This window comes from Mobula hypostoma, unplaced genomic scaffold (assembly GCF_963921235.1).
Source record: "Mobula hypostoma unplaced genomic scaffold, sMobHyp1.1 scaffold_45, whole genome shotgun sequence".
Taxonomy (NCBI): domain Eukaryota; kingdom Metazoa; phylum Chordata; class Chondrichthyes; order Myliobatiformes; family Myliobatidae; genus Mobula; species Mobula hypostoma.
Genome location: NW_026948238.1, coordinates 35,966 through 40,994, shown reverse-complemented (window position 1 = coordinate 40,994; position 5,029 = coordinate 35,966). Strand labels below are relative to the sequence as shown.

At 48.4% G+C, this 5,029-nt stretch overlaps 1 protein-coding gene across 1 annotated transcript in view; it reads left to right on the top strand.

Annotated features, from left to right (window-relative positions):
* Positions 1-849: 849 nt before the first annotated feature.
* LOC134342115 (NACHT, LRR and PYD domains-containing protein 3-like) overlaps positions 850-5,029 on the top strand; it is a 35,147-nt gene continuing 30,967 nt past the window's right edge. Inside the window, 1 exon segment of the mRNA XM_063040051.1 lies at positions 850-965. The gene's annotated coding sequence lies outside the window, so the exon portion shown is untranslated.

The following is a 5,029-nucleotide window of genomic DNA, read 5'->3' as shown; positions in this document are numbered from 1 at the left end:
TGGGAGACCGCTTTGCTGAACACCTACACTCTGTCTGCCAGAGAAAGCAGGATCTCCCAGTGGCCACACATTTTAATTCCACATCCCAATCCCATTCTGACATGTCTATCCACGGCCTCCTCTACTGTAAAGATGAAGCCACACTCAGGTTGGAGGAACAACACCTTATATTCCGTCTGGGTAGCCTCCAACCTGATGGCATGAACATCGACTTCTCTAACTTCCGCTAATGCCCCACCTCCCCCTCGTACCCCATCTGTTACTTATTTTTATACACACATTCTTTCTCTCACTCTCCTTTTTCTCCCTCTGTCCCTCTGAATATACCCCTTGCCCATCCTCTGGGTCACCCACTCCTTGTCTTTCTTCCCGGACCTCCTGTCCCATGATCCTCTCATATCCCCGTTTGCCAATCACCTGCCCAGCTCTCGGCTCTATCCCTCCCCCTCCTGTCTTCTCCTATCATTTTGGATCTCCCCCTCTCCCTCCCACTTTCAAATCCCTTACTCACTCTTCCTTCAGTTAGTCCTGACGAAGGGTCTCGGCCTGAAACGTCGACTGTACCTCTTCCTATGGATGCTGCCTGGCCTGCTGCGTTCACCAGCAACTTTAATGTGTGTTGCTTGAATTTCCAGCATCTGCAGAATGCCTGTTGTTTGCGTCCTACAATCAGATGGCCATACTCCTCCCCCACCCACCATCAACAGTGGATTTCAGAGCCACGCTAGTCCCACTGGTGCAAACGATGTCAATCACTGGTTCCACCCAATAGCTGAGCCAGACCAGCCGAGAGGGCGTTACCCCCTGCTGAGTTCGTCGCCCGCTGCCGCTTTGAGCTCTACGTCAGAGCGGAGCAAATCCCAAAGTAAATGTCCGCTTTCTGATTTATTTCCATTTCCCTCCGAGGGAAGTTGGGGCGTTTGTGAAGCGTCTCCTGCGGCCGGAGTCTGATGTATCGCTGAGAGGTAGGAGGAGACCGCTCGGCCGGTTCCCCGGGGAGGGAGAGGGGGATTTTATTGAAAGGATGAAGACGGTGAGAGAGGGGGCGGACAGGATGTTTGTCCCGGTGGGGACAGGAGGGGCTCATCTGTGGAAATGTCTGAGCCCACGGTGGTGGCGATTCACCACATTGGGGGGCAAACACCGGCAGACTGTTGCCCTGCAAGTGGGGGTGGGCGATGGTCCGGGCAAAGTGACAATTATTTGTGTTTTGTTGAGATTGTACCGGGAATATGGTGTAAAATCCCGCTCCCCACACTAACACGGGTTATACAGACCAAAGAACAAACTGCCGGAGGAACTCAGTGGGTCGGGCAGCATCTGTGGAGGGAAATGGACCGTCAACATTTCGGGCCGAGACCCTCCCTCTGGACTGAGAGTGGACAGGAAATAGTCAGAGAAAAGAGGTGAGGGGTGGGGATGGGGCAAGAGCTGGGGAGTGAGAGGTGGATCCAGGTGAGGGGGGAGGTGGGAAGGTGGAAATAGTGACAGGGGTGGGAGGTGAGTGTTTGGGGCAACACGGGGCTGCAGAAGATGGAAATTAATACCATAGAGGGTTAACAAAGGGGTTAGAGAGTATTTGTTATAGAGAGTGCAATGAAGATTCACCAGACTGATCCCTGGGGTGGTGGGGTCATCATATGAAGAAAGATCAAATGTGATAACCCTTTCATTTAGAGAATCAAGAACTGAGAGGTGATGACATTGAAATGCACAACATCATTACCGGTTGGACCAGGGATCCCAGTCTCTGAAAAATGGGGTGGACTGTCTGGGGCTGAGATGAGGGGAAATGTCTCCACTCCGAGGGTGGTGAATGTCTGTAAATCCCCACCACAGAGGGTGGTGAAGACTCAGTGATTGTCCTCACATAAAAACAGAGGCCGGCAGATGTGTAGAGACCAAAGGGATCGAGGAAATGAGGATCTGACAGAAACATGTAACTGAGATGGGAGAGCAGCCACCATCTCGTTGATGGTTGGAGGGGCTGAATGGCCACCTCCTGCTATTTCTCCCTTGGTGATGTTACATTGTTCCTGTCCAGGAATGTGACATGCAATTCGTGTTTATAAACACAGTGGTGAGTTCAATGAAACCTGCACATTTCCCGTTTGGGTGCGAATTGTATGTTGGACCGCGACCCGTGACTCTGTGACCCAGGAGGGTGAGGGAAATATTTTAAAAAGTAGCTAGAAATAATTGAGTTGGGAAGCGTGGAGCAGAGGCGCCCCAACGGTCACGTGATCCCATTTACCGCAGATCGTTAGCATCTGCGGGTTTGTTTCAGCAGCTTAGCGCATGCTCGGTCCATTTTGTGTTGACGTGGATCGTCTGCAGGGTCGGGCTCGGGAGAGTACCCTCGCCCCACTGGGGTGGGGAGCCGGGGGAGGAGAGGTCGCTGACATCAGGTTCCCATCGGTGAGTACTGAGGTCGTTCCCGAGTCCGGAGGTTTGATGTTCGGCAGTAATGCCGTTAACTCCCCGAACTGTCGGCTGTTTCATTTTTACATCAGCTACATTTTTAATATTTCCCTGTATATGGGCTCCGCAAGAGTGTACACGCTACACTGAACTCTCCCTGCAGAATCACGGAGGCAGCGACCCAGGCCGTCTGTTTCCACGGAATAAAATGGGGAAACAGGTCGTCGTTGTTAATGGGAGATCTACCCACCGGTCACGTGAGGCTGCTGACCCAGGCCCCGCCCCCGCTTTGATGACGCGACAATCCCACCACGCATGCTCACGGCCCGGACGGGCGCTGGTTTTCCCTCCGTTCTTTGTCGAAGCGGGTCGTGATCGGGTGAGGGACCTCGACCCCTTAAAAAGTCGGGAAATAGTTGGAGTGAGAGTGAATGTGTCCAGAACTACCAGTTACGCCTCTGTCAGACCGAGTTGTAATCACTCCAGGTCTGGTAATGTGCTGTCAGCAGCCCAGCTCTTCTGAAGTAGTTTTAAGTCAGATCTAATGTTTCCTTGCTTGGCTGTGTCATGTCATAATCATCGCAAAATGGGTTGACAATTTCCTCCCTTTATAAGATGCTCAAGTGCTCCGTGCTATAGTGATTGCAGAAATGTGGAATGACTATGAACTACAGCAACATGTCATTGATGCCTCCGGCTATGCAAGCTGCAGTGATATACTTACCCTCGAATATATCATCCTGCAGGCCTCTACTGCGAAGAAGCTCTTTTGGAGCAAAATGTCCCAACACCGCATTTCCTTCAGCCCTAACTAGCAAATGCCAACCAATAATTTACATTTACATACACCAGGCCTCATGAAGTACATTTCTGTGAATGAAATTGTCAGAACCCATGGATATACGATGAAGCAGAAGTTGGAATTGGAAAGAATCTGTGTTCCAGTTTGATCCTGTACCCAAGTGATTAAGTTATATCTGAACTTGAGATGAACAAATCTCTTTACAGGCAGGTCTGCTAGAGCTGCCTGGGTCAGTTTAAACTCTGTTGGTTGTGTGATGGGAATCAGTGTTGGGTCAGGTAATGGAGCAGTTGATGTAAAGGTAGATTCAATGTTCAGAGAGACTGTGGAAGGATGGGTTGTGGACACAGCATCATGTAGACAATTGGATGGGTTGAAATGTGTTTACTTCAATACAATAAGTATTCAGAATAAGAGGAACTTAGAACCTGGTTCAGTACATAGATGGTACATGTTATCACCATTACACTGTTACATGGACAGGATTGGCTGTTTGATGTTCCAGGGTTTAGATGTTTCAAAATGCTTGTGGAAGGAGGTAGAAGGGTGACAAGTCTAATTGCTAATCAGAGATGGTATCACAGCTACAGAAACAGGACATCATGCAGAGACCATCTACCAATTCGATGTGGGAGAAAGAAAATCAGAAATGGGAAGGGAGCAATCACTTTGGGAGTATTCTAAATGTGCCCCCTCCAAATGTCTATCAGGACAATGAGGAGCAGAAATGTGCGCAGCTTTTAGAAAGGTGCAAATATAACAGGTTGTTACAATTGGTGACTTCAACTTGTATCACTTTCCAACTCCATCTTCCAGAATGTTTAAATGGGGCAGAATGTGTTCTGTGTGTTCAGGAAGGATTGCTGATTAAGTATGTGGGTGGCCAACTGGAGGCCATTACCGTATCAAGAACTAGGCAGCAAAGCTGGTCAGATAACAGATGTCTTGGTGGGTGTCCTTTTTGGAGATAGTGACCGAAACATCCTGGCTTGGACGAGGACAGGAGCAGATGATATGTGGGAGTATTTAATTAGTGGATGGATAATTATGATGGTATCGGTCAAGAACTTGTGAGTGTAAATTGGGAAAAGAATTTCTCAAGGAAATGATAATTAAATGTGGAGCTTGCTTCAGGATCAATTGGAGGGGGTTCTGGATAGATTTGTCCCTCAGATATGGAAAGAATATTCCGATAAGTGAACAAGAGATGGGAATGTGTCATCGAGGAGAAAAAAAGTTCTTTAGGTTTAGGAAGCAACATTCAGGCAAGTGTCTTGAGAATTATAAGTAGCTCGGACTAAGGTTAAGAATGGACTTAGAGGTAGAAGGGAACTTGAAGCCCAAGGCATTTATGATTAAGGAAAGCACCAAGGCTTTGGAGAGGATGCAGGGAAGAATTCCAAGGATGCTGCCTGGATTAGAGATCTCATCTTATAAGGAAAGGTTGAGTGACTGAGGATGAGGTGAATTGATGGGGGGGGGGGTGTATAGATTGAGAGGCATAGATAGAGTCGACAGACAACACCTTTTTCTCAGAGCACCAGCGGCTAATACCCGAGGACATCTGTATAAGGTGGTGGACTCTATATGAGCACAACATCATGAGGCCACAGAATGCTACTGTGCTGTAATGTTCTCTGTTCCCTGGTTGAAACTTCTCTGTGTATTAAAGCTACCATATATTCTTCAAATATTGACCATTGCTGATATCATTCATGCACCAGGTATCACTGGACAGGCATACAGACAGGGTGTAGAAGTTGATGTTAATGGGGAATGCTTGGTCCCTAGGCCAAGTGCTGCTCT